Consider the following 12101-nt stretch of genomic DNA (forward strand, 5'->3'; position numbering starts at 1 on the left):
CTAAGGGTGCTTGTTAAGCAAGGATTTGTTTGGCGTCTGAAATGATTACATAGTTGCAAAGGTGGAGGTGGGACTTTGAAACTACAAGGTTGCAGCTAGCAGCTGCTAGCAGATATTGTTTTGAAAATGGCTGGTGGTGTCCTTCAGTTTGATACAGTTTAGAGAAAATTCAAGTTCTCAGTGATGCAGGAATGGGTCTGAAACCACATCTACAATGGTAACCCGGCTCCATTTTGGATGCCTGAATCATAGTTACTCCATTTTGATTTTTAAATAATCTTAAAAATGTCACCATAATCATCAAAACAGTGAAATTCTAACAATACTGTTTTACACTGTTTTGATGGTTATCATAAGAGCTGTTTTGCTTTTGCTTGTATGTTTATTTTGTACTTTGAGTTATTCCCATAAATATTATATTGAAATAAAATTATATTTACTTGCCAGCCATGATGGAGTTATTTACTCCACAGAAATTGGCAAATACCACACATCAGGGCTATGCATTTATTGTTTTGTAGATTGTGCAATGGAAGAGCGATGGAAAAAATGTGAAAAATGCAAATTAAAATTATATCATTTCTGTACCTTTTACATTGTGAATAGCACAAAAACGTGAATATTCTTCTAGTCATCAAAAATTATTATTCTACTTAGGAGAGAAGTCATTCATGTCATTGATGAATGAGTGAAGTTTCAACATGTTTTTGATATTTCATTTTCCTTTTACCCATTTACTTAAATGAAAATATCAATCAGTATTCATATCTAACTACACTCATCTATCAGTTGCAACCAGAAGTTGGTGATAGATACAAAAATTAGGCAAAAGTCAATTAATAATTGATTCTGTGAGAATCAATTGATTAAATAGAATTACAATAAAGAATATTTATATTTTATTATTTGTAAATCATGGGCTATGCATTCTTTATATAAATAAATGTATTTTTATGGAGAGCCAGTTGTTAACTACTTGGTTAGCTCTATGATTATTGTTAAACCCAGCAGTTTTTTGTGCATTTAAAAATTATTTTGCACTTTTCCTTTATCCTTTTGAATGCCCTGAGTATAAAATTTTAGTGTTTCTTAACTGAGAAAATGGTATTTTGTTAATTTTAATAAATATTGACTCATTACAAATTCTTAAAACTGTAAGAAATAGAGGGGAAAGCCACTCATTACACTAAAATGAAAAAATAATCTGGGCAATAATTTATAGATATTTAAATATTAAAAAAAATAATCCGGCTTTTCTCTTATGTTTCTCAACCATTTCAGGTCTTTTTATGCTGTAAGCTTTTGTCTGATTTGTGGTCAGTTAGCTCAGTTAGAATTTGAGTGTGAATATCAGGCACAATTCCAGACTGACAACTGCATCAGCTTCCTTCTCCTCTGCTGACACAGGCTACCCCCAATTCTGATCATATAGCTACACTGTCTATTCTCCAATTCTACAGAAATGGGCTAGAGGACAAATAAATGAAAATGTTCCACAGCAACAGAAAAACAGAGTTCAAAGTGTGTGGTGCTCAATGATCTTTGTACACAGATCATAGTCCCATATGATATACCAACAAAAATGTTCCATCTGTGAGTTTTCAGCACAGTTGTGATAGGTCATTTGCTATGCTATCTTTAAGCAGATGCTTGAAAAACTAAGAGTGTCTTTTTCCCCCTCTTGGAAATTGAAGTGTGTTATCTTATTAACATAGCTCTCATTGTCATCAGTGTTAGCGAATATTTACTAACAGCACCCAAACAGTTCTTTCATTTAATTGGACTCTGAAATTCACAAAGTTAGGCACCTTTGTTATTTAGGGGCAATAGCAGCAGAAAGACAGTATGAACCAAGAACTAAACAAATTGACATTTACACAGATTACACCATTTCATATAATTGTGAAGCCAGCATCAGGACATGTTTGCTATCCATTCCCCTCTTTGCCCTGTGTACAGCCCATGCAGAGAAAATTATATATGTGGAAGGATTATGGAGTGCTAGAAATAATAGCCTTCACAGGGATGGGAAATGCTCTGAGGTTAATTATAAAAGGTTTATTAGGAGACCCAAATTTTGAGTTGGGCTTAAAGAATGATTTGGTAATGTATTAGAGGTGGAAAAAGAAGTATACAGTAGGATTATGGTGGATTATCCTTGTGAATGTTGTTATTTATGTGGTATGAGTTTGGGAGGCTGTTCAAAAGTGCCGTAATATGTTAGGAACACATTCCTTTTCATTTAGACCCACCCTTCACATTCTTTCTTTGGGGATGGTTAATATCAGGGCTTTAAAGCCATAAAGCTGTCAATCACAGCCGGCATAGTGAGTGACTTGGTTTCTAAGAGAAGGTTTGTGGAGCCCCAGTAGTGTTCTACATATATGAATTAAAGAAGAGCTCCAATGAAATCAAGCAAAAGAGCAACAAAAAGAGAACTAGAGCCGAAGCTCTAGTTTATATAATTTTATATTTATTATATATTTTTATTATAATATATTATATAAATATTATATATTTATATATATTTATTATATAATTATATATATATCTAGTTTATATAATATATAATTTATAATTTTACCTAAAATTATTCCTAAAAGAATGCAGAGTAGATGAGGGATTGTAGGAAAATCCCCTCTTCTGTGTCCTAATTTTCCACTTACTGAGTTGTGAAGTGAAAAATTACGAGGTATTTTTTTTCTACTTACCTAAACTCCTTTCAAGTCAGATTCACACAATCTGAAGATTACAACTGACCCTTTTTGCTACCACAAAATATTTCATTACATTAGGAGTGAGCCTAGGGAGTAAAGAGTGCTTCTTGGTGAGTTAGTTGGTTGGGGCCACATGTGATTTTCCCCCTATAGTGTACCTCATGGCTGCTGGCAAAATCAAGAAAGTGTCAAAAACAATGAGAGACCTTATCTTTTTAAAGCCATATGATCGGGCTTCCCTGGTGGTGCTGTGTTTGAGAGTCCGCCTGCTGATGCCGGGGACACGGGTTCGTGTCCTGGTCCGGGAAGATCCCACGTGCCGCGGAACGGCTAGGCCCGTGAGCCATGGCCACTGAGACTGCGTGTCCGGAGCCTGTGCTCCGCAACAGGAGAGGCCACAATGGTGAGAGGCCTGGGTACCGCAAAACAAAACAAAAAAAACCTCATATGATCATCTCAATAGATGCAGAAAAAGCTTTTTGACAAAATTCAACCCCCTTTTATGATAAAAACTCTCCAGAAAGTAGGCATAGAGGGAACCTACCTCAACATAATAAAGGCCATATATGACAAACCCACAGCAAACATCATTCTCAATGGTGAAAAACTGAAACCATTTCCTCTAAGATCAGGCACAAGACAAGGATGTCCACTCTCACCGCTATTATTCAACATAGTTTTGGAAGTCCTAGCCATGGCAGTTAGAGAAGAAAAAGAAATAAAAGGGATCTAAATTGGAAAAGAAGTAAAACTGTCACTGTTTGCAGATGACATGATACTATACATAGAAAATCCTAAAGATGCCACCAGAAAACTACTAGAGTTAATCAATGAATTTGGTAAAGTTTCAGGATACTAAATTAATGCACAGAAATCTCTTGCATTCCTATACACTAACAATGAAAGATCAGAAAGAGAAACTAAGGAAGCAATCCCATTTACCATTGCAACAAAAAGAATAAAATACCTAGGAATAAACCTACCTAAGGAGGCAAAAGACCTGTACTGAGAAAACTATAAGATACTGATGAAAGAAATCAAAGATGACACAACAGATGGAGAGATATATACCATGTTCTTGGATTGGAAGACTCAATATTTTGAAAATGACTATACTACCCAAAGTAATCTACAGATTCAGTGCAATCCCTATCAAATTACCATGGCATTTTTCACAGAATTAGAAGAAGAAAAATGTTTTAATTTGTATGGAAACACAAAAGACCCTGAATAGCCAAAGCAATCTTGAGACAGAAAAATAGAGCTGGAGGAATCAGGCTTCCTGACTTCAGACTATACTACAAAGCTGCAGTAGTCAAGACAGTATGATACTGGCACAAAAACGGAAATATAGTTCAATGGAACAAGATAAGAGCCCAGAGATAAACCCACACACATATGGTCACCTAATCTATGACAAAGGAGGCAAGAATATACAATGGAGAAAAGACAGTCTCTTCAATAAGTGGTGCTGGGAAAACTGAACAGCTACATGTAAAAGAATGAAATTAGAACACTCCCTAACTCCATACATGAAAATAAACTCAAAGTGGATTAAAGACCTAAATTTAAGACCGGACAGTATAAAACTCTTAGAGGAAAACATAGGAAGAACACTCTTTGACATAAATCACAGCAAGATCTTTTTTGACCCACCTCCCAGAGTAATGAAAATAAAAAGAAAAATAAACAAATGGGACCTAATTAAACTTAAAAGCTTTTGCACAGCAAAGGAAACCATAGACAAGACGAAAAGACAACCCTCAGAATGGGAGAAAATATTTGCAAACAAAGCAACTGACAAGGGATTAATCTCCAAAATATACAAACAGATCATGCAGCTCAATATCAAATAAACAACCCAATCGAAAAATTGACAGAATACCTAAATAGACATTTCTCCAAGGAAGACATACAGATGGCCAAGAGGCACATGAAAAGATGCTCAACACCACTAATTATTAGAGAAATGCAAATCAAAACTACTATGAGGTATCTCCTTACACCAGTCAGAAGGGCCATCATCAAAAAGTCTACAAACAGTAAATGCTGGAGAAGGTGTGGAGAAAAGGGAACCCTCTTGCCCTTGGTGGGAATGTAAATTGATACAGCCACTCTGGAGAACAGTATGGAGTTTCCTTAAAAAACTAAAAATAGAACTACAATATGACCTAGCAATCCCACTACTGGGCATATACCCTGAGAAAACCATAATTAAAAAAGACTCATGCACCCCAGTGTTCACTGCAGCACTATTTACAAAAGCCAGGATATGGAAGCAACCTAAATGTCCATCAACAGAGGAATGGATAAAGAAGATGTGGTACATATACACAGTGGAATATTACTCAGCCATTAAAAGGAACGAAATTGGGTCATTTGTAGAGACACGGATGGGCCTAGAAACTCTCATACAGAGTGAAGTAAGTCATAAAGAGAAAAACAAATATCATATATTAATGCATATATGTGAAATCTAGAAAAATGGTGCAGATGAACCTTTCTCTATTCCTGCTTTCTTGCAAAGCAGAAACAGAGACACAGATGTAGAGAACAAACGTATGGACACCAAGGGGGAGAAGGGGGCGTGAGATGAATTGGGAGATTGAGATTGACATGTATACACTGCTATGTATGGAATAGATAACTAGTGAGAGCCTGCTGTATAGCACGGGAACTCTACTCAATACTCTGTGGTGACCTAGATGGAATCCAGAAGGGAGAGGATATGTGTATACATGTGGCTGATTCACTTTGCTGTACAGTAGAAAGTAGCACAACACTGTGAAGCAACTCTACCCCAATAAGTTTTTTTACAAATCAGTTATAAAGTTCTGTACACACAATGTAAAGCATTATCAAAAAGAGGAGAGTTGGAGGCTCAGAAATGCTTGCCTTGTATCCTAGAGTTTATTCACTGGCAAATATGCTGGTGTAGGTAATTTTGACCTGTGCTGTTTCTCTACTCGCTCAATCTGATGAAGTTACTGAATTGCTTATACAACCACCTAAGTCAGAAGGACTTAGAAGTTCCAAGGAAAAAGAGTTTAAAGAATTCTTTTAAACTTACTAGTGAAGTCGTTCATTTGATTATTAATAAGACTAAACTTACTACTCTGGTTGGAGGAGTAGATGCTTAGTAAGAGCAAGGCTTGGAAATCAAAGAAAAATTCTCAGATGAAGGGCATGTATCTGAAGTGGGCACCCACAGGAAATGCAACCTTTTTTCTTCTCTTATTTTTAGAGATTTTATATATCACCTAAGCAAAAATATTTAATTGCAAAATTTTTAAAAAGTAGAATTAAAGCAGCTTTGTATTTAGTTAATAATTACTTGATACATCATTTTCTATAAATGTTATTGGATAAAGCATATAAGCACTTTAAATTTTTAGTTTTTCTTTTTGATCAATTTGATCCAGCCAGAGCTTATAACCTTCTAAAAATTATCTAAGGTATCTGGTCATCTACTGTTCAAAAAAGAATGAAACCTTGTAAAGTTAATAAATATTTTTAATTTTCTTTGTTTTTTTTTGAAATCTATGCTGTCGTAGTTGAATGAAATGTATTCACTTAAACTGATTACAAGTACAAAGTGGCTTTTTTGGTGTGTATTTCGCAATTAAAAGATAATGTGGGGAATGGTAATATTGATATTAAAAGGGATCCTCAGTGTTGAAAACATTGAAAAAACATTATTCTAGATCCTCAAATATGATTTATTCAGAAATAAGGGTATGTCCAATGGGGTTGATAAGGTAGACCATTCAGCACTTATTAGTATCTCATAGTTGCCTCTGTCGCTTCCAAATAGATTACTCTGTTCAAATCAATACTACATAAATGTTTATTTTAAGAATTATTTAGAAGGATAATAAAGCAGAAAAGACTTTTATTTAAATATTGCTATAGAGAGTTTCCCTGGTGGCGCAGTGGTTGAGAGTCCGCCTGCCGATGCAGGGGACACAGGTTCGTGCCCCGGTCTGGGAAGATCCCACATGCTGCGGAGCGGCTGGGCCCGTGAGCCATGGCCGCTGAGCTTGTGCGTCCGGAGCCTGTGCTCCACAACGGGAGAGGCCCGCGTATCGCAAAAAAAATAAAAATAAAAATAAAATAATAATAATAATATTGCTATAGAATTTGCAAAATACTGCAAGCACACCCTTGATATATTGTGACTCATTTTCCATTATATTCTGTGATATATGCTCACAGTGGGTAGTATTGGTATCCCATAAATGTGGTGGCTGATATCTTACGTTTGGTATTTGTAAGGTGCTTTTTCATTCAGTGAATGCTCACATATTTTCATAGAAGGAGTTTACCTGAAGGATGTTACATTATAATTCCTTTTCTACAACAAAATGTCAGTGTTGCCTATGGCTTAAATGGCCTCAAGCTTTGTTTACCATCCCTTAATTTTATCTTCTCTTTCATGTGTGTATGTGATATATATGTATATATATACATATATATATAAAATGATTCATATATAATGATTATATTATATAATTGTATTATATATAATTATATATATATTATATATATAGTATAATATATGTAATGATCAGTTCTTTAGCTGACCTCTTTCTAGTCTGCTTTTCTTCAAACTTACACTTTTAGGAGAGCAATGACCACTATATAGTAACCTCAGTTTTCTTACTTTATTTCCCCAATGTTTGAAAGAACGGAAGGGTATGGTCCCATTATGATACATCTTAAGCTGGAAATCAGAAGCCAAACTAAACAAATACCAGTCCTTGGTAAGCAATTGTGGATCATTGTAGTCCTGGGTGTTACGCTGAGTCTTTTCCAACCACAGCTGTTCTTGGCAGCTTTTACTGCAGGCGTCCTACCAAAATATTTTTATTTGTGTTCCACTTGCCTTCTTCAATCCTTTTTTTGAAATACCATTGATGCCAGCTCTTTTCTGGCTTTTCATCTCCCTTTCCTCCCAGCAGGCAAAATTGTCCTCAAGTATTCTTTTATTCAATATGCTAAGAATGGAAGACACTAGGAAATAAAACATGGTTTGGCCCTCAAGGAACTCCCAGTTGTAGTGATGGGAAAAGAAGATGCAAGCAGTTTTCAGTAGAGCATAAAATGAATCGGTAAAAGTAAGGAAAAGTGTGTGAAGCAGCACAGAGCAGAATATTTCTGTTGAAAGGGGTATGGACCAAGAAGGTCTTACAGATGAGGGGATATTTGAGCTGTTTTGTTTTTATTTAGTTGAAAATAATAACATTTCTTTATTAAAGAGAATTTAACATATGTTCTCATCAAATTCTCTATCTTTTCTTGTTCTTAATAGTTTGTACCATTGAAAAACAATCTATTTTAAATAGTCTCAACACATTTTGTCTTTATGCATGCTTGAAAGTGTGCACACGTGCGCACACACACCCACACAGGATTTATCTTGCTTCCCTATTGCCTTAGCCTCATTTACTCCTTGCCTCTTCTTATTTTGACTTCTCATTTGATATTTCTACCTAGGTGTGCTATTAAATGTTCTCACAGGGGATTCGAATGTTTATTTTGCTCTTTGGAGACATCAGCTTTACCACGTAGGGAATTTTCTTCAGATCATTTAACAATCTCCCCTACTCTTACAGATCTTGAAGGTCAGGTAGAACTTTCCTCTTTGTGCTGGTCTTTCTATTGTATTCTGAAATGTCTCCTTTCTAATAGGCATCTTACTGTATATATTTCTGCCATATTTTCCACATTGAAAAATAATTTCTGAAGTTACTGTGGCAGTCAGAAAAGAGAGTATGTCTCCAATTGAATTCAAAAAGTTCTTATTTCTTGGCAAATCAATATTTTTAATTCTAGTAGCCTATTTCCCTTCTTTCATACGTGTATTTTCCACCATGTTATTATCCAGCTAAGCCTCCTTAATTCTCATCTGGCTTTATAGATCTTTGATGGGTTAGTTCTGGGTCTGTATATTTTTGTAAGAATCAAAATATGTATTTTAAAAATAGTATACTAAAGAGAGGCATATATTTAAATAGCTTTTCTTTAGTATCTATGTATTAGTTTGGCTGATGTAACAAAGTAATAGCCGCTTTAGCTACATTATAGAATATAGCTTATGATTAAGGTTATTATGTAGCTTAAAGAAAATAAAGTTTATCTCTAAACATAGGGTCTAAGCATAAGAAGCCCACTGCCCGTATGGCAGCTCCCTGGTTGTGGGAACTCAGGTTACTTCTATCTTGTTGACCTTTGATACTTCACATACAACTTCCAGGTTGGCTATTTGGTCTCCTGCCACCATGTTCACATTCTCACTCGTGGGTAGGGGGTAAGAAAAGAATGGTGGGGAGAAAGACACTTCTCTTAAAAACAAGACCCGGAAATTGCACATATGATTTTTACTCATACCCATGGGTCAGAACCTAGTCTCTTCATGACCCCACTTAACTGCCAGGGAGGCTGGGTGACTAGATTGAAAATATTAGCAGAGAAAAAGTCAAGATATTGGCGATAGAACTACCAGTCTCTATGCTAATCTACACCTGTACATCCCACTTTCTTCTCCTCCAACCCAGACCTACTGTCTTTAAATCCACTTGTCCCTCACTTTTCTGAAGAGTCTCCATGCCCAAGCCTTTTGACATACCAGGCTTTTGTATGATGTTTCATGTATTTGTTCTTTGACAACCCTGCCCATCAGAGCCTTCAGCCGTCAGATATTGTGATGGTGTGCGGTCACTGATTGTCTCTCTCCCTCCCTTCTGATTCCTACTTTTGATTTCTCTTTCAGGTGGCTGTTGTCTTGGCTTTTTGTCTCCTACCATTACTTTTTCTAACACTCTTCCTTTCCGTTTTTAGAGCAACCTCAAGTGAAGTGACTCTTCCTGTCTCCTTTTCTCCACAAACGCAATGCTCTCCTTCTCTGGCTTTTCCCGGGATTCCACAGGAAGTCTGTCAGCCTCATTTCTCCATTCCTCTCTGGAGCTTCCTCTTGCCAATCCCCATTCCTTACAAACAATAGCAGAAGAGTTCTAGCTACCCTGCACTCTTACTCCAGCCCAGTTATCTTGTTTCTTCTTTCATCCTGGACCCTAAAGATGATTCAGGAAAGCCATCCTGGAATTTGGGGGGGGGGAGGGGAATCGTTTCTATTTTATATAATTTTGGCTTTTTAATAAAGAAATTTTATTAAATATTTTATTTTTCTTAAGCTTTTCCATATATATTCAGAAGCTAAAGGGTACAATAATCTTTATCAAAACTGTATTGGGATTCTGAGTATATATGCCCCAGCCTGGTTCTGTGGGACCTCCTGAGGGAATGAACAAAGGCTTCCGTGCCAGCTCTGCAGAATCACATAGAGGGCTTCCATCAAGCCAGTCCTTTCTTCTTCCTAAACCGGCCTCCAAAGGCAGTCTTTCTTGTTTTTTTTCCTTTGATGTAAGCTCACAATTTTCTCACTTTCAGGGATTTAAATTACTACAAATGTTCTGGGGGTTCACCCATTTTTTTTTACTCCGTGTATTTTTTTTTTCCATTGAGGTGAAATTCACATAAAATAAAATCATCATGTTAAAGTATACATTCAATGTAGGATACATTTTTATTTTATTTATTTTTTTTAATGAATTTATTCATTTTATTTATTTATTTTTGGCTGTGTTGGGTCTTTGTTGCTGTGCGCAGGCTTTCTCTAGTTGTGGCGAGCGGGGGCTACTCTCCCTTGCGTGGGCTTCTCATTGCCCTGGCTTCTCTTGTTGCAGAGCACAGGCTCTAGGCATGCAGGCTTCAGTAGTTGTGGCACGCAGGTTCACTAGTTGTGGCACACGGGCTTAGTTGCTCCGCGGCATGTGGGATCTTCCTGGACCAGGGCTTGAACCTGTGTCTCCTACATTGGCAGGTGGATTCTTAACCACTGCGCCACCAGGGAAGCCCAGGATACATTTTTAAAATTTCACCTTGATTTTCTCGCTTTTCCCTTGAAGGGTCAAGATACACCTTTCATTTTGTTTTTTAAATTTTTAAATAAAAATTGTATATATGTAAGGTATATGACATGATCTTTTGGTATACATATATAGTGAAATGATCACTATAATGAAGCTAATTAACATTTCCATCTCCTCATATAGTTACCGTGTGTGTGTGTGTGTGTGTGTGTGTGTGTGTGTGGTTACAGCACCTAAAATCTACTCTTTTAACAAATTTCCAGTCTACAATACAGTATTATTAATAGAGTCATCATGCTGTACGTTAGCTCTCCAGACTTATTCATCCTGTATCACTGCAACTTTGTGAAGGTTCATCCATTCCGAGGTACCATAGTACCTACAGAGTCCCTTGCTGGCTAGCTGTTCTCATCCATTGTCAAACTGGTGCCTCATAAATTTCCCCTTAGAGGTCCTCCCTCTTCACAAATGCTGCCTGGTCTCCTCTTCTTTTTTTTTTTTTAGAAGATGTTGGGGGTAGGAGTTTATTAATTAATTTATTTATTTTGGCTGTGTTGGGTCTTCGTTTCTGTGCGAGGGCTTTCTCTAGTTGTGGCGAGCGGGGGCCACTCTTCATCGCGGTGTGTGGGGCTCTCACTATCGCGGCCTCTCTTGTTGCAGAGCACAGGCTCCGGACGCGCAGGCTCAGTAGTTGTGGTTCACGGGCCCAGTTGCTCTGCGGCATGTGGGATCCTCCCAGACCAGGGCTCAAACCCGTGTCCCCTGCATTAGCAGGCGGACTCTCAACCACTGTGCCACCAGGGAAGCCCCTGGTTTCCTCTTCTTAACTAAGAAGCCTTCTTTCCATCCTACAACCCTCAAGGAAAGCCAAACACACCAAGATTCTCACCTTTCCTCCCCCAGCCTCTCCCTATTTCCTCCTCCTTCCTAACATCTCATTCCTTTGTTTATTCTGTCCACTCCAGTTGTCTCACCTACCATTCACTAGGAATCGCTTAGGTGCCAGACGTTATACTTGTTAATCTCCACAACCCAGTGAGGTAGATATTCTCATTTTACAAAGAGGAAACAGGCAAGAGAGGTTATAAAGCTGGAAGAAGGTGGGAAACTAAATAGTGGCTGAGTCAGGATCGAAATCCCAGTCTGGCTCTGAAGCCAACACTGTGTCACACTGCCATTCAGACATACTTGTCACGTTCTGTTTTTAAAGAAGTCGCACAGAGTCATTGAAACTACGTGACAGTCCAAAAATCCAATTTCAAATCCTGACTCCACCATTTGGTTTGTGTCCTAGCCAAGTTACTAAACTTCTGAGTTCATTTTCTCACCTGTAACATGGGGCCAATGATCCTTTCTTTTATTCAAGAAATATTTACGGAGCACCTCCTATGTGCCGGCCACAGTTCTAGGCCATGAGGACACGGCCCTGACTAAGACAGACGTTACCCTGCTC

At 37.4% G+C, this 12101-nt stretch overlaps 1 protein-coding gene across 1 annotated transcript in view; it reads left to right on the forward strand.

Annotated features, from left to right (window-relative positions):
- Positions 1–12101, forward strand: part of CSRNP3 (cysteine and serine rich nuclear protein 3) — a 185688-nt gene that overhangs the window by 118808 nt on the left and 54779 nt on the right. The window lies entirely within an intron of this gene.

This window comes from Orcinus orca, chromosome 7 (assembly GCF_937001465.1).
Source record: "Orcinus orca chromosome 7, mOrcOrc1.1, whole genome shotgun sequence".
Lineage (NCBI taxonomy): Eukaryota > Metazoa > Chordata > Mammalia > Artiodactyla > Delphinidae > Orcinus > Orcinus orca.